Below are 23,358 nucleotides of genomic sequence, written 5' to 3'. Positions count from 1 at the left end.
CCACTTTTCTCTTCCCCCTTTTGGTGTAGACGCTGGATGCAGCTGTTCCATGTGACTGTTGGTGGGCCGACTATGGTAATTAGGAGCCAATTAGCCCACCTCTGAAGCAGTATTAACGAGGCTTGAGAGCTGGTGGCTGGGGCAGCAGGGTATAATCATCCGGCACCCCCATGGCAGGGTAATGGCGAGGCGGTGAGCTACCGGGTCACCACTCACCACACCGCCAAAACACGATAGCTGCGGCGCTAATTCTGCCGCGGTGCTAAAAAAAAGAAAAAAAAATTCTCTCTCCGAGCTGCTCCGAGTCGTAGCTTTGCAGTATAGACGCGGAAAAAAGCTCTCAGATCATTTAGTAAATAAGCTCTTTGATCCTATTACAGCGAGTAGGAGACCACGCAGCATTTCCCCGCCGGCCACCCGTAATTATGGCTCTCGTGTGCGTACGCTAATGTTTTTTCAGAAAATGCCAAGCGAGCATGCGCCGTCCACTAGAAACTCACTGTGCTCTTCAGCATTACTGCAAAAAACTATTATCTTAGCCAAAATAAAAACACATACATGTCTGAGGTAGGGTCGCCAATTTGATCTGAATTAACTAATAAAGTTTGGCCGAACAGAACGCCCGTTATTATTCCTCCACAGTGACGCACCTCAATCTCATTCTCTCTTTCTCTCTCTCTCTCTCTCTCTCTCTCTCTCTTACCCTGATTATCTTAGTCTCAAGCATGACCCGATGAACACACATCTAAACGTCTAAATGCCTGAACCCATGTGTGATTGTGATTTGACCCCAAAAGACTTGTTTCAGCAGATAAACAGCAGCAACAACTGCCGGTAAACATGCAGGGTTCTGCCGCCGGTAAACATGCACGGTTTTCTGGCCAGAAAGTGAGACTCCCGCAGTAGACAGAGGTTTTTCCCGGTCGATAGCGATCTCTTTTCTCGGACGATAGCGACTTCGATCCAGTCAGTAACCCAGATTTTGCATAATCGCATGATTTCAAATGCATGTAAACACCTTAATCGCATGGATTAATTACCTTGTTGTTGAGCTTAATCTGGGTATTGAGTGCATGCTGTGCAGTGATCTCTCTCTCTCTCTCTCTCTCTCTCTCTCTCTCTCTCTCTCTCTCTCTCTCTCTCTCACTCCCTCTCCCTGTCGCTCTCTCCCCTCAGTCCACCATTCTTTCCTGTTCTAGCAACATTACCATTCACGTAGGGTCATGTACTATGGAAAAGCACAATTGACTTAATTCCTGCCCTGACCAGAGCAAACAACACCTCTTTGTCAACACAATTCCCATAACATTATCTGCGTACTGTCTCTTTCCCATTTTTAAAACCACTGAGAAGTGAAGTGAATAACATGAATAATCTCATTCCAGTGGCATGTGTCAAGGGGTGAGATATATCAGGCAGCAAGTGAACAGTCAGTTGTTGAAGTTGATGTGTTGAAGCAGCGTAAGAATCTGAGCCACTTTGACAAGGACCACATTGTGTTGCTAGACCACTGGGTCAGAGCATCTCCAAAACAACAGGTCTTGTGGGGTGTTCCTGGTATGCAGTGGTTAGTACCTACCAAAAGAGGTCCAAGGAAGGACAACTGGTGAACCAGCGACAGGGTCATGGGCCCTCATGGGCTAATTGATGCACGTGAGGAGCCAAGTCTTGCCCTCTCTAATCCAATCCCACAGAAGAGCTGTGTTAATGCTGCTATGATAGAAAGCTGTCAGAACACACAGTGCATCACATCTTGCTGTGTAGAGTGTCCATGCTGACCCCTGTCCACCTCTGAAAGCACCTACAATGGACACGTGAGCTTCATACCTGGACCATGGAGCAATGGAAGATGGTGACCTGGGCAGATGAATCACGTTTTCTTCTACGTCATGTGGATGGGCAGGGTTAGGGTCCGATCTGATGGAGCATCTATTGGGATGTGCTGGAACAACAAGCCCGACCCATGGGGGCCCCACCTCACAACTTCCAGGACTTAAAGGATCTGCTGCTAATGTCTTGGTGCCAGATACCACAGGACACCTTCAGAGAGTCCATGCCTCCACGGGTCACAGCTGTTTTGGCGGCAGGAGGGGGAGCTACACAATATTAGTGGTTAATAGTGGTGGTTTTAATGTTGTGTTTGATAGGTGTAGACTGTATACCCATATCATATGACTATGTAGCCATAATATATGACTATCAGGCTATATACCCATATTATATGACTACATTAAAAAAAATATATATATAAATGTCCGCCCCCTGGCAACACCTTTATATCAGCCCTATATCTCAGTAATTAAATGAGCTACCAAAATACTACTACTACAAATACTACAAAATACAATGGTTTTGGACAGCTCTGGACATTGGACATTAGATGGGTGGTAGTGTCAATAGGGGTTGCCACTTAAATGGCCAAACATGTTATTCAGGGTTTTGCAAATTACACATATGTATGTAAATTCTGACAATTAAGATATATTCCCCGATCAAAGAGTGAGACTTCTTTTACCTTCTTTTACTTTTTAGGCTTATGTAAAAAATTTGACTACTTTACCCATGAGGCCATTGTGTCAAGATGCATGACAAAATGGTGCGGGATCGTAGTTTGTTTATTTTTTTTAGAGTTAAAGTTTAGCATTAGGGTTTGAAATGTTTATAAATAATTGCGTAAATATAAAGCAATGAATATAATTATTTGTTTTTGTTCCTGTAGAAGCCACAAGCCTGTATGATATCAACATTGTTTTCAGAAAAACATGTTTTATTTGCAATGTCATGGAGACTACACTACCCATATTCCTAAGAGTAACAGCGATGTCTCTGATAGGTGGAGCACGCTGTTACCATGGAAATGTTTACTGCACTGACTGAGGGGTACACAACTGCGCAAATGCTGATATTCATATTCATTCATAAATTTAATTCATAAATTATTATGAATTAAATTGATACTGATGGTACGAACCTATATCTCTCTTCTCGCCCAACCTTGAATTTCATAGACCATTCAATAGAGAAAAAGCAAAACCAGTGTACCGCTTCTATGTTGTGATAGAATGAAACTTAAACCCATGCATTTTAAAATTTTAATACATCCATGGTCTCACTCCCCCAACCCCACCTCCCTGTGGTGGTGTACTTTCATCAGCTTAGTTTGAGTTTTAGTGTACATATCTGCGCCCCCGCTTCTAAGTTCAAGAAAATCTCCCCATTCAAATGAATTGGTTTAAATTTCATCATATATAGCACAAGAAAAAGTTAGACAGTCGATCTCCAGGACGTGATTCAATAGATACTATGAGCACGAAAAAGTGTGAGACCAAGTTGACCCATACTGTATGACTATCTCTGTATGTATGACTATGTGTTTTAATGGTCCCAGAATGACTGCGATGCCAAACAATGTGTTTCCATGGAGCAGGTTCTAGGTCCTCCAGATCTACAGAGCTGGTTCCTAGAAAAAGGGCAGCGAGTTCTGGGCTCCTCCATCGGGCTACTCCACTGTGCTGCGTTCAGTCTAAATGCTGCCGGCAGTTGCATTTCATTCCAGACCAATCAAATATCATTACCACATCTTGAGTCGACGGGGCATTTTCTTTTCACTGGGACTCCATTTTCACAATCTGGGGTCAACACCAAGTTGCTTTAAACAACGCGGAGTATATTCGATGGCGCCATCTCGCTTGAATGCACACAGTGATTGAATCTTGATATTGCATTTATAGAGTAATGCGTAACCTACAAATACAGATTGCACCAATGTCACCCCAAAATATATTCTATTCTGTTTCGTGCGGCTTGACTTCTTTTGTTCTCTCTCTCCGCTCCAATCAAAGGAATGGAACTCCAACGCCGACATCCGGTCAAGAGCGAAAGCCACTCGGCCGAACCTCGCCGGAGCGTCGACAAGGAGGGAAAAGCAAATATTGCTCTTGAGAATGACAAACACATTCATTACTGTGTGGGTTTGATAAACAACTGAAACAAAAGTGTCCACTCGACAGGCTCATTTGTGAGCGGCGGCTGCTCCCAGCGATCTGAGGGCGCCGCTGCCTTTTGTCGCCTTTCATTTCACTGGAATAACCAGGGACACTAAGACTGGCAGCTCCTCACCGCATAACCTAGACACTGTCAGCCATTAACCACCGGGTGATTGCTTTGTGCGAGAGGTGCCCAAAGAGCAAAGGAAAGGAAATTAGGAAATAATGGGGGAGAGTAATGAAAAGCGATGGGAAGTGGCAGCCTGGCTCAACAGGCGCAGCTGCAAAAAAAAGAAGGAACGGGAAGAGAGAACGAGAGAGAGAGAGAGAGACAGAGAGAGAGAGAGAGAAAAGCCAAATTTAGAGTGGCTAATTCCAAGGCACGAGAGAGCCCGCACCTCAAACCGAGGGGGAAATGGGACGCTGGTTTTGCTGGATAATAGTTGGCTTTCTAATGGCGTCTCATCTCCCTCCCCACTCTATGCTAAATTAGGATTCCATCTCCTGCACCTCGGTGTGTGATAACACATCTGATTTCAGCCAGAATGGAATCAGAATACTAAAGCGCTCTGGCCGCGTATAGCTCAGAGTTACTAATCCATGCCGGGTCAGTCCACCTCCCACACACCGCTCCGCCACCACCACGCCGGCTCTCGTTCCGCTAAACCGAGCTAACAAGCAGCTCGGGGAGCGCTCGTCCGCGCCGGAGAAGGAAAATCAACAATTTGATTTACAAAACGTGGTGCTTTGGAAAGATAAAGTCGTTACGTGCGTTGGAAGTGTGTCTGAGCGGGGGAGGGAGGGCCGTGGCAGGGGTTAAGGGCGTCCAGGAAGAGTGTCGATATCACGGGAGCAATTACGGCTTCATAAATGGGCCCTCTGTCTCTCCGAATGAGGAGCTCCATCAATCTGTCTTGACAGCGGGGTCCTTAGCCTGTCACACTCGCTTCTGCCCGCAATCTGTAGATTTCAACTTAGCCGAGAAATTGATAATCCGATTCAGGCATAACCAGGTTAGCCGGCGCGTCTGCTGTAAGTGGAGAGCGGCTCCATCACTGGGCGGGACGGGAGGCTGAATGCAGGCTCAGCAGAGGGGAATATGGGGACTGCAAAACCTCTGGAGGATCCGGAAGAAGTGGAGGACAGGGTCCGACTAGGATGAAAAATCGGCACTGGCATTGCTTCGGCAGGTGGCCCAAAGCTATGTGACCTCCAACAGGTCCGTTGGAGGACCTGGAGGAACTGGAGGAACTGGAGGAACTGGATGTTCTAAAGGAACCGGGGGACCTGGGGGATCTGGAGGATCTGGAGGATCTGTAGGATCTGCAGGTCCTGGATCAGCAGGATGTGGGCTCTGCCGGGAGACACACCAGGCCCACCCCAAGAACTACACAGTTCTGTCGATCGCAATAAGGTACACCATAATAAGATGTCTATGATCTATCTATGCTATGGCTACACAACCACCTATACCAGCATATTTACAAGTACTACCAGTCATATTATTATAAGCCTTGCTGCTATTTATACTTAACTGTAGTGTAACTGCCAAGTTCACAGGACTCACGACTTCAGTCTTAATTTTGGGAGCAGAGAAAGTGACGTCATGCTTTTCATCATCCTCAGGCAAGAAGCAACATGCCAACACGACATCCAGGCTTTATTCAAATACAGTGTTACATGACAGTTGTGATATTGTGAATCTTACCTATTGCCTTATTATTCTTGCCTGTTTCCCTATAAACACACTGATTGTTGATCCCCTGCCCTTTTAAAAATTAGGATAATATTAGTGTTTCAACTGATTTAACGGCTGATTGTCAGCTTCCGTTCACACCATCAGGTGTCGGGTCCCAGCTAAAGGAACATCAGCTAATTAAAGGCTGATGTTAATGTGGTTTAGCACATGAGGCGATTAGCTGCGGCCTAGGGAATGTACGCTGTGCATGCTAATGCCCTGGTGTGTGACGGGGCAAAGCAGCCATTTATCTAGAATAAAAGGTCCAATATCCTGGAAAAAAAAATAAAAGAATCGGAATGAATGCTTTGTGCAGTATTTTAAAGGAGTCACTTTGCTGTGACGGCTGATATGGAATAACCCATTTGATTATGCAGGGGAACCCTGGAGAAAACAGGAAACTTTTCACCTTATTAGCTGAGCTGATAAATAAACCTGATTCCTCCAAGACAGTTATGCAAATTTCGGATTTTTCCAGATGTCTGACCTTTCATGAAAAAAAAAAAAAACCTCCAATTAGGGTCCACCCCTCAAAATCATTCTTCCCCTGGCTTCCACCCTGGCTCACAACTAAGATAGAAGAGGAAACTAATCTTCCACCTTCAAAGTTAACATTTCACCTTCCTTACTCGTACAGCCTAATGGGACCACCATCCCTGGTGGCAGCTATTGCCATTTAGTCCATTGGGTCCTGACAATTTTCATCAAGGTTCGCCTTAGGGCCGGACCTTCTTAAAAGACACCTCCGGCCAATTTCACGTCCTGCCTTCCCGCTCAGTTTTCCTCCAAATTGAAAATGGGGGTGTGGTTATGGCGGCCAGTGGTAAACAAAGCTGATTCTCACCAACACAAGGCGAGTAGCTAGCTTTAATAGGAGCCTCCCGTCCATAATTTTGAGCGATTTTGAGGTTTTTCCAGTGGGATATCTTCTCCTCTTTGGATTAAATAATTATGGATGACTGACTCACTTGGAAGGCTGCCGTCGCTCCGTTGCAAGGAGTCAGAACCAGTGTTGAATAAAGGTCTCATGGGTTGCCAGTTTGGGTAATACTACTTTTTTTGCAGAGTACCGTTGTAACTAGAACTTGACAATTTGAACTTTGGATGCTATAGACAGGAATTATTCAAAAATATGCGGTGGATTCAGTGTATTCCGGCAGGTTGGGCATAGCTCAATAATGATAAAATACAGACGACACAGAGCACCACGCAACGTGTACATCACCAGCGACGTAAGGGCTAAACTTTTTTTTTCGTTTTTTTTTTTTTTTTTGCTTCCAGTAAAAAAATTCAATGACACTTTACAAACTACAAGTACATTCAATGACCTCAAGGACTTATGCAAAAACACTGGATAAATTGTATGATGTGTGAGGATGGGGCTGACAAGTGACAAATGACATTGACTACCGGCTCTTGGTCCGTAACCATCACCCTCTCTCTCTCTCTCTCTCTCTCTCTCTCTCTCTCTCTCTCGCTCTCTGTCTCACACACACACACACACACACACACACACACACACACACACACACACACAGTCACACAGTCACACTCGTGCCTTCTATTTCTTTGTCTCTGTTAAAGGCAAAGAAGAAGAGTTAAAAAGTGCCTCGGCATCCAGTGAACCCGTCTCGCTGGTGGGAAGTGCTGGTTCCAGCTCCTTGCGTTTTTCAGTAACACCCGACACGCCGGCGGCTCGCAGACTAACAGTCGGGCCCGATCCAACCCTTTCCAGGCGATGCTACTCGCCATCGTACCTGGGCGTAAGCCGGCTGCGTAATTACACCACGCCGATGCAGTCGCGAAAAATGCATGTAGTATCCGTGCTGATACCCACGGTCCGAGTCCGTGAAGGGGCTTTGAACAAAGCTCCGAAATGCGCCGCACGTCGCGTCAACCTCATCCAGACAAACCCGGGAGGAGGAGGAGGAGGAGGAAGAGGAGGAGGAGGAGGAGGAGGAGGAGGAGGCCGAGGGGGAGGGAACTTCAGAGGCAGGAGAGGAACTTCCCCGCTCCTCTTCCTCAAAACAATCTATGGCAAACAGCTTTGGACCGATGCAAATCACCCCATTAACTCCCCAACCTAAAGCCATTCAGCGGGAGCGGAGCAAGGGAGCGCGAAAGAGAGAGGGGGGGGGGGGGGGGGGAGAGAGAGAGAGAGAGAGGGAGAGACAGAGAGAGAGAGCGAGAGAGCGAGAGAGAGCGGGAGAGAGGAATGACGGGAAAAAGGCCCATAAAAAACATCTGCTCAGTTTAACCATCTGTGCCAAGCCGAGAGAGGGATGGAGAGAGAGCAGGATGGAGGGAGAGAGAGAGAGAGAGAGAGGGAGATGTGATGGGGGAAAAATTAAGGTGGATGGGAGGATGTTGGGGGTGGTGATGTGCGGGATGAAATGGAGGCAACCTGCCCACCGCAACAAGTGCCAGGGGGAAGGAAAGTATGTGCTAATGAAGCTGGAGCCCGGAGCCTGGGGCCTGGAGCGTAGGGCCTGGAGCCACACCACCACACCACGGTGTGACCACCAGTACTGCAGTACTGCAGATATGATGCTTAGAAAGTATTGCCTCGTTGTAAGTACTGATGACATGAATAAATCGAATGGTGTGAAAAGCATGTACTCAAGCTCCGGAAGCCTTAAAAGGTTGCCTTAAAAATGAGCCCTAAATATGTTTTCAAAGCCTACGTTTTTCCTCATCAGCATGTAACATCTGCTACGGCTGGTTTAAATGACTCCCTTATTCGTTTTGACCAGACGTTGTCGAAAAGCTCAAAGTCCCTCCGCCTCAAATAACCACCATCCCATCCCAATCATCACCCAGAGTTGGCAAGGATACAAAACATTTTTACCAAAGATTTACCGTTTTTAGGCATCGAGACCCTGCTGACCAGGTACTGCACCTAGGTGTAAGTACTGATGGCATGAATGAATCAAATGGTGTAAAAAGTATGTATTCACAACCAGGGATGTCATGGGGGGGTTATGTAAAAAAAAAAAAAATCGAATAAATTGAGCCTTAAAGTCAAAGATTAACTTGTTATAACTACCTATTAAGTCTTAACCTTCTAGTATCTTAAACATTTTAGGATTATTCAAACAGCTTGTTAAAATAATTCGTTTTAATGATTTGGTAAAATGAAGTGGAAATAATGTCTGATGCCAAAGGTTGTTTCTCCGCCTCAAATGACCAATGGCCAACAAACAAGTAGAGAAGTACCAAGAAGTCAAAGTATTGATCAAGTGAATAAATCAAAGGTAAAAAAAATAATTTTAAGAATCCTCTCGTTAACACGGCTTATTGCCTTTAAATAGAATAGCTTTCTAGTATCTTGCTGAAAGGCTCATTTAAATCACTTGTAATTCAAATTAATGAGGTGGGCTTTTCTCAGGTGCTTCAAAATAACAGCAGCAATTCTTCAAAATGAATGATATCGTGACCGAAAAAAAAAAAAAGAAAAGAAAGAATTCTAAAATTACCAAAGGGTGACGTTAAAATTGAATGAAGTTAATGAGTGAGTTCACCCGCACTGATTGACTATTGTTATGTTAAGTTGGTCGTCATAAGGTCATCAAATGGAGTCAAAAGGATTTGATTATATCACATTAAACGACTTCTGGTCGACTAATTTGATTGGATGGGAGTCTGAGTGCTTATCTACAGTTCAAATACTGTATATATACTTTATAATACCTTGAAATACTTCTCTAATGGAAGCAGAGAATCGATGACAACATTATAACACCAATAATGATTATAATCAGCTATTTCAAATAACCATTTCTCAATAAGCTATGTTATGTCTATTTTTTTAAATTTTGTATATATGATATATTATTTATTTTTATTTTATACTTTATTTTATTTATTTACACTTTAACTTCACAGCTGTATTTTCCCATAGTTTCACTTTGTACAAAAGTATAAATCAGACTTAAGGTCATGCTATTATACTGCAGGACAACCCTCATGTGAAATTTCTTAATTCCATCAAAATTAAATTTGAATAGAATAGAATAGAAAGAGGAATAGAGTTTGAAAAATACTTGAAAAAATAGCAACAAATACACAAAAAAGTACTCAACTACATTAGTATTTCGTGACCAGGTCTGTCCCTGTCTTCTGCTCAGGTGCAGCCTCTGTTTTTCGTATTATTCACCTTTCATTTCACATAAAAAGCCTCATAATGCACCATAAATCACCGTGTCCCCAGGTTTTATTCCACATACAGGTATTGTAATGGCTTCACCTCGGGCTGCTCTGCCTGCACCAGATGGGTTTGGGAGAAGGGAAAAGAACATGAAAGAAATAAAGAAATGAAAAATACTGATTTGCGATTCGGTCGATGACCATGCGTCCAAATCCAAATAGTGGAATCAGAGGAATTATGCTTGAACTAAATAACATGCCTGACGTGCACGGACCCTGCATGGTGTGTTTTATTTGATACAACATTTAGTGCGACGGTGCTGTGTTCCGCTGCTGTCTAAAGGGCAGATTTACTGAGGAGAGCGCTAAAATTTTACTGTGTACTAAAATGTAAGAGGCGACTGATTTACTGTGACACCCCATTCAAAACGCACCAAGCACTATTTTTTCCCCCTTTCTGGAGACCTAGCACAGATATAGTTGTCTGAATAGCAGTAAGAATGTTGAATAAAGAAGATGAAATAAGTAAAAAAAAAAAAGTGTGGAAATTCAAAGGAGTGGAAAAAAACTGAAAGGAGTTGTAATTAATGGACAGAATGAAATAAACAATGTAAAATAAATTATATAACACACACACACACACACACACACACACACACACACACACACACACACACACACAACCGTTATTTATTGATAAAATTGATACCCTATATAACTATACCAATAACTTATCCTGTACATAGAATCACATTTGCATATTCTGTATAATTTCATATACAGTATAACACTATATATTTTGGCTATTTGTGTGTATTCGGCAATTTATTTTACTTTTATTTTTGTTCACTTGTTTTATAATATTTTATTCTATTTCATATTTTATTCAATTTTTTAATTTTTTCAGATTTGAAAATAATGTTAATTATCCGTCTGTAGAAACGCGCCCTTCGCCACAACACCCACGGGAGCATAAAAGCCAGGCCTTGGCGGCAACTTGTAGAGGATAGCGCCAGAGAAGTAGAACTACAAGAACACAACAGGAATAAGGTGAACCAATGAGGGCACTTTGATAATTACTAAACAATTACCAAACCATTTCAAGCAATTACGTGATTGCTAAGAGGAAGTGCAAAAATGTAAAGTAGAGTGTGCGAGGTGTGGTTAAGATTGCACTCAGCAACCCCAGGAATATGTTCACTAATTGGTTCGTTCTAATGAAGAAGAGGAGAAGTCATTGTAAATACAGCGATGTAAAACCACTATTATAAAAAAAACAACTAAAAACGCCAACGCTGCATGAAGCTCATTTAAGAACTGAAAATTTTGAAACAATGCAATTAATTCCATGGGATGATATGCACAACTCATAGCAGATTCAAACGGGGATGGAAATGTATATTGTGTTATTAAAACACAGAGATAAGGACTCAAGGGCTGAATTGACACGAGAATCCAATTTGAACATCTAAGGATGAGAGTGACCGACAACTGAGCCCGGTGATGTAGCATTAATGCAAACAACACATAGAAGCTCTTCGTGTTTTTGTGTTTTTTTGTTGATGGGGAAAGTCCAATTCCAGTTGCAAAGGGGGGCAATGTTGTTGGAACATCCATCCATCCAAAGGGTATCAGCCAGTCACTATGGCCGGAAGGCAGGGAGGTGGTCTGAATGGCACATCAGTCCTTGAATGGGACACTGGTCCTTGAATGGGACACAAGTCCTTGAATTGAACAGTGTTCCTTGAACGGGACACAGGTCCTTGAATGGAACAGTGTTCCCTGAACGGAACACCAGTCCTTGAATGGGAAACCAGTCCTTGAATGGGACACCAGCCCTTACAGGGGACGCCAGTGCTTGGACGGGACACCAGCGCTTGAATGGAACACCAGTAGTTGAACAGGACATCAGTCCTTGAATGGAACACCAGTCCTCTTCATGAAATAACAACCATCCATCCCTCCATCGATCAAAAAGAAGGTAACTGCTTACTATGGGTGTAAGACAGGGAAACACCTTGAATGGGACACAAGTCCACCACAGGGTCACAGCCAGTCACTCAGTGTGCAATTTAGAGTCTCCAATTGACCATTTGCTGAAACAGTTCCGCCTCCCTTATTTCCTGTAGAATCTCGCCAAATAACCTACAGACAGTCGGGATAGGGTTCGTCGGTGATGCACGTTCCCCAAAGACACCTCTAGACATTTTATCATTGTTTTGTCATCGTAACCGGTTCTTTTCATCTTTGTGTCAGAGGAAATAGTGCATAGAAGCAGTCTGTCTAAGCATGGATTGTTGAATCTCTATGTCAATAACGCTTATTGAAAACAGTGAATTAACCTCAAACCTGCAATCTTTTGGTGGTAGGAAGTGGAGGGGAGGGGTGGCGAACTGGGGGTTGGGGGGTCCACCAAAAGAGGTTCATCTGCAAGCTCAAACCAACTCATTTCTCACGCAGAATATCTCATCACGGTATAAGTTAAATCGTAAGTTAATCGCTAAATTATGTAATTGCATGGAATGTAAAATGTAAAAACCCAAATCCTCCATTTTTACATCCATTTTGCCATATTGGCAGTAAATTACAGGCCATCACTGGTCATCTAACTTTTGACAAAACAGACAAATCGAAATATGCCCGCTTCATGAGCAGCATGGTGTGGGGATGGTCTGGTCGAGCAGCCACACACCTAGACCTGGATCTAGGTGATTGGGTCAGGGTGGCTGCATACCTGTTGCTCTTTGGTTGGTCTAACAAGCAACAGGTTAAAAGCCCCATCCTAACACACAGTCAGGATAGGCGCCCTGTCATGACATATTCAATCTGCTCCTGGCTAATTCCACTTAGCCTCCTCTCGACAATAATGTGTCTACAACCCATCGTCGTCTGTGTCTCTGTGCCGGAGGGCCCTGAACACGTCACTTATGTGGCAGGCAGGACACATAGGTTATTTAGCATTTTTTAGCATCTTTTGCAAAACTGAAATATATTTTTTGCAACACGGAAAAAATTTAGAAAAAACATGCAAAAAAAAAAACAACAAAAGATGATATGCATTTAAATTTCAAAATGAAATCTTAAAACAGTTGTGTTTTTTCGGCTGAATGATTTAACCCTTCATGTAAACCCCGGACTCCCCCAGAACAATGCTTGCATAGCACCAAAGACTTGTCAGATAGTGCAACCTACCGTACAAATAGAGTAAACATCAGAATAAGCGGATGGGGAGGCCTGTATTTAGTTGGAGATACAAGAAAAGGTATATAATCATATATTTTCATATATTTGAAGACTCTCCATGCAGCCCACACAAAGCCAAGTGTCTATACAGTGAACCCCTGACAAGAATACTTTTGATTTCATTGTTGCTGAGGGAAAACCGCCATTTTGCTGCAGCGGAAGACATACACAAAGGTTCAATATCTACAAATCCGTTTGTTTCCCCATTTAAAAACATTTTTTTTTTTTTGGAAGATCCATCTGAACCACAAGAAATCCCGAGAAATAATGAAAGAACCGATAAAAACCGCTGAGGTGAGCCAGCCAGGCCGATGAAATGATGATGAGCAATCGAGGCTGGAAACCCAGATGAGCGGCGCTGGGATGGTTGAGAAGGAGGGACGGAGGAGGAGAGATGAGAGAAAAGGAAGGAGCGGGGGGATGATGATGATGAGGATGAAGATGGATGTAAATGATCTTCTGAAGGGGCCTCGGAGATGCCCCCCCCCCCCCCCGGGAGCTGGACTTCACCCGCTTCCCGACGCTAATATGAAGTATCGCTGTAATCCCCCCCTGCCTGCAGGAGGCTGCGATACACTAATAAGCCTTTAATCTTGACTCTGCTGTTGTTCTTCCACCTCTCCACCACGACTCCCCCATGACTCCCCCATCTCCCCCCCGCCCCCCCCCCCCCTCTCTCTTTCTCCAAAATAGGATTAATTGTGTTGGGCTTTTCCCACTCAGAGACAGCGGCAACATGCGGGAGGAGTTCAGGGTTGGGTCCAGAATCTCTCTCTCTCTGTTTCATTAGCTTGGGTCGATTTGTCTCTGATTTGCGTGTTTAGAAATAAAGCAAAAAAATGTCCCAAAAAATAACTCCTCTTTTTTGGGAGGGGGGGGGGTAATAAAACAAGCTGAATGTGCTGATTAACCACAAAGTTGTAACTCCCGTTGACAACGAGGCGACAGGGCAGATTTGCTCTCTCTATCTTCTACCATTTCTTTTTTAGGTTCATTGCATGGTGCCATTTTCCCTTTTCAACCTATTACTTTGCTTTTATTTTTGTCTATTTTTTATGTGAGCAGCTGTGACACTGCAATTTAAGGTACCCATCCATCCATTAATCCATCTATCCATCTGACTATCTATCTTCAAAATGGGATTCATTTTGCTGTGTTTTCCCACTCAGACACAGCGGCAACATTTCAGGGTCTCAATAAATAGAGGCAGATGCACCCCCCGCCCCCCTCTCTCTGTGTCTCTCCGTCTCTCTGTCTCTCTCTGGCTCTCTGTCTCTCTCTCTCTCTCTCTCTCTCTGTTTAGATATACAACAATATTTTGGGGATAATAAAGCAAAGTGAAGGTGCTGATGAGCCACACGGTTGGGACTCCCCTCGACAACAATGCGGCGCAGCCCCCTGTGGCCGTGCAGCGCCCCATGAGAAGCAGACATTATAATGGAGGATAGATCAGAATGGCTAATGTTTTATTAGCAGCAGGCCCGACTTCCCCCTTCTCTCTCCCTCTCTCGCTCCCTCCTCCCCCGCTCCCTCGCTGCTTCTCTCCAGTGGTGAAATAAATGAAGGTATTAACATGGAGTACCTCTTCTGTTGAGACTGTGACTCCCGCCCTGCCTGCTGTTCGGTCCTCCAGCTAGACTCCAACTCTGGCGCGCACGCACAGACACACACACACACACACACACACACACACACACACCCACACACACACCCACACACACACACACACACGCTTCCACAGCCTTGGGCCGGGTTTTGCTCACTCGGGCTGGCGAATCAGCCCACAAATGAATTACGACTCACTTTACAGTCGGGGGAAGAGGAAGGGGGGAAGGGATGGATGGAGGGAGGCATGGATGGATGAAGGAGGGAGAGATGGAAGGGGAGGGTAGGAGGGAGAGTCAAAGGAGGAAGGGAGGGAGTGAAGGAGGCAGGGAGGGAGTTAGGGAAGGAGGGATGGATGGCCGGAATGAGGGATGAAGAGAGTGAGGGATGGGGGAGGGAAAGACTGAGGGAAGTCTGGAGGCAGAGAGGGAATGATGGGGGGAGGGAGGGGGGTGGAGGGAGGAATGAGGAGAGGGAGAGAGGGACTGAGGAGGGAGGAAAGGAGGGATGGAGGGAGAAAGTGAGGGATGCATGGAGGGATGAGGAGCGATTGAGAGATTGGGCGTCTTTGGATGCTTAAAATAATGAAAAAGTACTGTGTTGTGTAATAAGTACTTAAGATGTGAGAAATTGCACTCGTTAAAAGGGCCACCGAAATCTGTAGTGTTATATAGTTTATTCAACTATTAAATTATCATAACAAATGACTTTCATAAAAACGGGGCACCACTTCCAATTTTGCAGGAAAAGAAAATAAACCAAATTAACTACGAGTCTCATGAGGATTCTGGTTCTTTCCCGATCCATTCGTCTCCGTCTTAAATTTTAAAAGAGCACAGACAGACAACTTCTCCATTGAATAAATGAAATAATAGTCAAATATATGATAAATTCCATACTTGTGAATATATTATAAAGAAAATAAGAAAATGAATGCAGGATTTTAAATGGTGACGGTGGTGGTAGGAAGATACGTGACTCTCATCAAAACAATAACAGCGAGACTCACGCTAAGGGAAATTAACTTCTCTAAAAGCAAAATAAATGTAGTTTGACATCGTGAAGCAGATTGGAAGCTTTTGCCTGAGCAGAGTCAGAGGTCGAGAGTTTCAGCTGATTTCCCTAAAGTTTGCAGACGGCGTTGTGTCCGCTGCGGCGGCTCGCCGCGCCGCTCGTCTATCTGGAGTCGATTTCAGGCTCTGCCGTGTCCGGCTGTTGGTTGCTTCCCGGGCGAACCGGGATGTTGAACCAAACAGAGGAGGTTCTGAGCGCGCCCTGCTACAAGGTGCAGTGACCTCACTTCTTGGGGGCTTGAGTCTTTTGTGGGTTGGTGAAATATTTCGAAAGGGAACGATGCGACGTTGCATGAACCACAAGGTAATAACAGCAATAAGAAAGAGAAAATAAGAAAACGGCATTTTTCAGCTGTGTAACTGAAGCAGACTGGTTTGGTAGAAATTGTGAGCGCGGGCAGACAGAAAAGGCGTCGAAAAACACAAGTAAAAATAGCCGAGATTTCTTGGTTTTCTCAACCTTACAAGGCTTTGATTTGAATAAAGGTAAGAGATTCTAAGTGATGGAGACAAACTTCTGTGCTTGTATATCTTAATATATGTACATCTAAATGTATCCAAGTTTTTCTTCGATCAAAAATGACTGGCTGCTCTGGGTGACATATTTCATTGTTGTGTTTATTGTTGGCGTGGCGACACCAGACTAGAGGTCTTCGTGGGGCCCCGAAATTTGGACCCAAACCCGATTGGACCCGGGACATTTGTCCTGTGATCCGATCAGAACCGTCCAAGGAAAAATCAAAGTTGGACCTGGTGACGAGGCGTCCCTCTTTATGTCGTACTGCAGCATTTCAATCCCTTATACCACGTCGCACATATTGAGACCACGGCCCCCATTTTGACTGGCCCTACTTTTCAAAAGTGAAACCGCTCCGGGCGCTTTTACAAAATCTCGCTTTTATTCGATGGCTGTGAAATAAGCAGGGGCGGCCGTCGTCACCGGGCTGCATTTGATGTCAACCGATGTCAACCGAACCGGTCACACATGGGTCAAGTCTTTGCGACGCACACCGGGGGGGGGGGGTTGGAACACCACAAAGTCACAAGCTTTGCAGAATACGATGGAAACTACCAGAATGAAAAGGAAATGCAATTACGACCAAGACTGGGAAACGACTTAAAAATGGGCGAAGCAGGTGGAGGGCGAGTTCTTTTGCAAAATTTGGCAGCGGGGAGGGGGATTTGACATGAAGCCAGACAGCACATGTGAGGCTCACAAAGAGCAAAGCATAGAGTTAACGGGGCAGAATAGAAATGTTCATTCCTATCAAGTTAGATAGACATTATTTTAAACGTTTTAGACTGCATCTCAGCCTTGGTAACGTGTCTCACATTGTCCCACACCAAAATACTCTTTGTCCCGCATTTGGTTTGCTTGCATCTGGTCACCCTAACCGAACCGGGTGTGGGTCCCGGGTCAAGCCCCTGGTGGTCGCGTTCTGGTAGACCTGTGAAGGCCTCTCCACCGGACTAAGGCCCTGTCTACACGTATACGGATCTTTTTCAAAATTAATTTTTCCCCATCCGTTTGAATATGAAAATCTCTGTCCACGTGCAAACGCGAAAATGATTTAAAACGCTCACATAAGCATTCAGGGCCAGGAGGGGGCGATAGTATGTCATACAACTTGACGTCAAACACCACAGAAGAACATCAGGAGCGTGCAGCGTGCCAAGCTTCTTCATAATATTCAGACAACACTGCACGGACGCTGTTCCCAAAGTCGGAGAGCCTTTTAATGGCTACACCGTGGACATCACAATGGGCGTCGCCAGTTGGTTCCTGACGCATGCGCAAATGCGAAAGTCGAGGTCCTGACGTCAGCGTTTTCGAGAAGCTCCGCTTTAGCTCGTCCAAAAACGAGTTTTCAAAAAAAACTCAACCCTGGGATGAGATCTCCAAAAGCTTTGTTATCCAGCTCCGAAAAACGCTGTTTCCGTGTGGACGGGGCCAAATAGCAGAGAAAATACCACGTTTTCAAAAGAAATACCCGTATACATGTGGAAAGGGCCTCGTACGTGTGTTATGGTCAAGTTTGCAATTTGCAATGTGCAATGTTGTTTGTCTGTGTCATGGTGCTCGCACAGCAGCATCTTGACTTCTAGTTATGGGTGAAGTCTGTATATGGACTTGGACTGTTGCTGCCGGATCTATAACTGGACGAAAAATTGGAAGAAATGTGAGTATTTAATAATGGTGCTGCATAACTTATGTCGACTTGATATAGGATATTAAGCAAATTCATTCATTAATTATAGATTTTTTTTTTTTTTTTTTTGCGGCCCAACCACACAGAGCTCACGGCACGTTTCTGGTTGTCATACATTTTCCAGACTTTCATGCAAAGTTCTTACAATCAAAACCGCGCGGCTAGGCCTCTCCAACTTCCGATCACAAACTTTAAACAGTCCGTGATCGGAGGCTCCCTCTCTCCGGTATTGTTGGGTGTCGTGGTTCCCTCGTGAAAACACAGCGGTGGTTCACCTCATTTTCCCTCCTCGGCTCAAACCGCTCTCCGACACACTTCTCCTTCCAAGCGGCTCGGGATGCTGCAGACGCGGCAGAGGGTCCGTCTTCCGCGCCTGCTTATCTGCCAAATTAACTACGTTTATGTATATTTTATAGTGAGATAAAGAATGGAGGAGGCGGCCGTCCAGGTGTTGGCCGCTGGCTGCCTCTCGCTGACGGGGCTGCTGTGTTGTGCGTCGCACGCTGGCGGAGCAGATGCTCCCGTTGTCGGCTCTTAACTCCCCTCACCAGGAGCCTGACACTTAACAATCTGGTTCATATAATGTATAGAGAGGGGCACTTTTCTCCCAGCATGCATCTCTCTGTTCTTCCCCCGCCCTCCTCCTCCACGTTGTACCCTGGAGGGGGAGGGGGAGGGGGAGGATAACAATTCACCGAGAGTAATGCACGTTTCTTTTTTAAATTTTAATCTTCCCTGAACTTTCACAGATTGCCGCTAATGCCACGTCGCGGCTACTCCTTTTTTGAAAGGCGCTAGAAGCACAAGGGACTGAGGACAGGTATGTCGTTTAAAGTTTGGCGGAGGGGCGTGGATGTCCGGAGCAATTGCTGAATAAGTGAGAAACTTTGATTAAGTCGGTGCTGTGAAGGAATGAAAGGAAATACCCTCCGCCACGCATTCCTACGTGCGACGGTTTTCCTCTGCCGCCGCCAGATGACACATTCCATCTCCTTTGCTGTGTCACGTTCACGGCGCTCCGGCCCGAGCCACGGCGAGGGACCTTCCCGGGTTTGAAAGTTGATGGCGTGTTCGCTTGCTTGTCGGGAAGTGTGACAGCTCGCTATTTGAAGCTGCCAAAGTCTCCCGGTGACACCCGGTCAAAAAAATTCTCAGGGAGGCCGAGTTTGAGAGTTTAGATCAGAACCGGTCGCCCCGGCGTTTCCAGGTGTCAGCCTGCGTTTAATGCCTGTCACTCGGCACCTTTGAGCGGCCAGACACTCTGAGACGTGAGGGGGGGTCGGGAAGACAAAGGAAAAATATGGGGAAACACATTGCATCGGCAATGCAACAATATTTTCTCACAATTCCGCTATTTAATGGAATGCATCGGGGCTTCAATGACACTCAACTTTGCATTTGCTGTAAAAGACCATCAATCCCGTCACCTGCATTTATCCAAATCTGTCATTTGCAAATCCAAACATTAATTATTAACCATGAGATGATAGTGGCTGCTGACCTCGTGGCAACCATTGAAGCCACCGTGGAGGTGCTTTAAACCGCAGTTCAGCTCATGGCCACTGGAGGATTAAGAAAACCCTTGGCTGAGTGGAAGTCAACGGAAAATGAAGAAAACTTCTCACCAGAAATATAAATAATATAATATCTAAATAGTATGTCTACATATTATATATAAATAATGCAATATCTATAATATTATATTATAAAATAATATAATATCTCAATATCCAAATCTACTTATTCCAATGTCTGTCCAGGGTGTTATTATTTTGAACGTCATTGTTTCACAACAACGATATTTAAGGCTGAAAGACGGGTATTATCCGGTGCGTTCTGGCTCTGCTCCCTGCCAAAGCGTGAAACCCAAAGTCACGGCTTCAGATTGTCTCTCCAGAAACGGGTGTGTGACGGGTGAGGTCACACACTCCATTTGTTTTTAGGACGTAGACTATGCCTATGTTGCCGACTTTCCCCACACCTGGAATTAAGCAAAACTAGAAAAATAAATAGACTTTACTGGCAGTTGACATCGTAGTGACATCCGACCATAAGGTTTTTCGAGGAAGGGCATGACATACACAGCTTGATGCAGCAACGTCTTTAATGTCTAGAATTAATTGCAGTGAAGACTAGATGAGCCCATTCCAACTATGAGTAATTTAAAGCTTAATAAAAATTTAGCTGATATATATATATATATATATATATATATATATACATATATATAAATGTATTAACATATATATATATATATACATATATATAAATGTATTAACATAGACACACACATTTATATATATATTGGTCTATATGAATATATATATATATATATATATATATATATATATATATATATATATATATATATATATATATATATATATGCCGGTATATATATATTTATATATATATATATATATATATATATATATATATATATATATATATATTAATATAGACACACATTTATATATATATATATATATTTTGGTCAATCCCAAACGTCGCTGTCCCCCATAGCTTCTTACTGCATGGCAAAGGATTCAGTAGATGTTATAGAATGCCGTGTTTTATCCTCCTCCAGCTGACAAACCTGACATGACAGTAAAATGGGTTTCTCCAAACCCTTGTCAGCCCTGCAGAGATTTAAATAAAACAAAATGCCGGTTTGGAAACAAACAGGAAAATTATGGCCTCGGGTGCCGACGCCTGTCTCCCTGTTGCGCTCTCTCCTCTTGTGCGCGCGTGCTCGTGCGCACACACACACACACACGCACACGCGCACACACACACACACACACACACACACACACACACACACACACACACACACTCTGAACCGGAAAGTGCAGCAGAAAACCCCCGAAAAGCCAGTCTTCCCTCAGCATCCTCTGTACTTCCCTTAGCATCTTACTCCTCCTCCTCTTCTTCCTCCTCCTCCGCCTCCTCCTCTTCCTCCTCCTCCGGCCATGGAGTGAAGCGACACCACGTGAACAACGGTCGATGCCGGTAAGAATAAGACAGAAAGTGAAGAGGAGGAAGAGGAGGAAGGGGAGGAGGAGGGAGGGAGTGCCAAGGCCGAGCAATCCTCTGTGTTTTGGGTGAAAAAAAGGAGCTGATGAATTAATGAGGAGGCTTCCCACCAAACACGAACACGGACAGCAGCTAACACGGTATTTGCTTTCACTTAGTGCGTAAATTAAACATTTACTTGTATAATTTATTGACGGCGCTTTGAATGATGGATGACTCGGGTTGACCGGGGGGCTGCGGGATCCAAATGAACACTGCGAAGGAAAGAAACAAAGAAGTTAAGAAAACAAACACACACACATGCACGCACACACATACACACACACACACACACACACACACACACACACACACACACACACACACACGCAGACACACACACACACACACACACACACACACACACACACACACACACACACACACACACACACACACACACACACACACACACACACACACACACACACACACAGACACACAGACACAGACATGCAGAGCCTTAAATAAATCAGATAATCAGCAATGGCAGAGCCAGTCGGCCATGTTGGTCGCCAGGAGTCCTTCGTCGGCTCAGACCCGGCGGTAAGCGGCGTCTCGAAAACAGACGCACCCTGGCACTGCTTCGCAATCTGTTTATCCAGTGAGTTGGCCCCCGTGCTGCCGAGTTAAGGACGTGTCTCTTTCTTCCCCTCTTTCCTGCTTCCTCCTCTTCGCACCACGCTAAGGTGACAGTGAGCTTACTTCACACGTCTGGGCTGAGGAGGAGGAGGAGGATCTGCTTCGCTCGGTGACAGAATAAAGAAAAAAAAAAAGGAGGAAAGTGTGAAGCCTCATCGTTACATTCACACTTCTGGTTCACACGGTACCCTAGTACCATAGTAACCTAGTACCACCACCAACACCAACCAATTTTATTTTTCAGAAACCACTGTCGGAAATCACAGGAGGACATCTATTCAGATGTCTGTGAGGGGCAGGGGGCGGTTTGGGCTGGCCGGGGGGGGGGGTGTACCAAAGTACTGTAGTACCATAGTACCCTTGCACCCTTGTACCCAAGTACACTAGTACCCTAGGACCCTAGTACCCTAACACCGTAGTACCCTAGTGCCATAGTACCCTGGCACCCTAGTACCCTCGTACAATAGTACCCTAGTACACTAGCACCCTAGTACCATAGTACCCTTGGACCCTAGTAACCTAACACCGTAGTACCCTAGTAGCATAGTACCTTGAACCCTAGTACCCTCGTACCATAGTACCCTAGCACCATAGTAATGTCTTTTATGTAGCGAAACGCTCCTTATTTGAAGATGTCTGGGAGGGGCGGGGCAGGCTGGGGTGGGTGGAGGGGTGTGATTTGCCAACACATGACAGGCAGGTCAACCCAGGAATCATTTCCGTGCACAGAAGACGAGAGCATGAAGACGGCATCATCCCTCAGACTGTCGCACGCTAAGAGGGGGCTGTTTGAGACACGCAACATCTGTCAACACGCCGCTCGCTCCATCGGGTATGTGTGTGTGTGTGTGTGTGTGTGTGTGTGTGTGTGGTGTGTGTTCAGTGTGTGCGTGTGTGTTCGGTGTGTGTGTGTGTGTTTATGTGTGTGTGTGTGTGTGTGTGTGTGTGTTTACCGTTGCGCCGTGAGACGTCTTAATAGCACGAGGAGTACAATGACTGTAAAATAAGTGTTTAATGTTCACGCTACCTTTGATTCCCCCGGGAGGAGTTGATGGGTGCGTGGAGAGGAATCTACCTGCCCGCCATGCTGCCATAATGGAAAGTGACAGATTTAAACGTAGAAAACCCGGTGAAATTCAGTTGTTTACGTTGCCGTAACATCCACTGGATTCCGGCAACAACAAAAAAAATACAATAAAACTGCTCTCAAGATGGGGAAACATGATTTCCGCCAAAACGTCCGACTTTAGTGATTCAGAGACTGATGTGTCCCCGAGGTCCCTAATTTAACCGCTAGCGCTCATGTAGAATGTAGCGGCTCGATGCTACAGGGCCGTTCTGGGACAGAAGATGCTGATGAGATGAGTTCAGGCTTCATCCATAACGATAATTGGACGGTCGCGGTCGCGGCCTGCCTCCCCCCGCCCGTCACAGGCCCCCGGGCTAATCAAGGCGTCCGGTCGTCTCGTGCATGCTGCCGCGCCTGCTTCCTACCGGCTCCGATCAACATTGATGGAAAAGGTGCCATTGAGCAGGTGGTGCTGCAGGTAATGGGCTCAGAACATCGCTCAGAGCGGGAGGCTGGGAATCTGGGGTGTGTGTGTGTGTGTGTGTGTGTGTCTGTGTGTGCATGCTCGCAT

This window comes from Zeus faber (genome assembly GCF_960531495.2).
Source record: "Zeus faber genome assembly, chromosome: 10".
Classification (NCBI taxonomy): domain Eukaryota; kingdom Metazoa; phylum Chordata; class Actinopteri; order Zeiformes; family Zeidae; genus Zeus; species Zeus faber.
The sequence above is the reverse complement of the archived record's forward strand: the minus strand, read 5'-3'. Positions refer to the sequence as shown.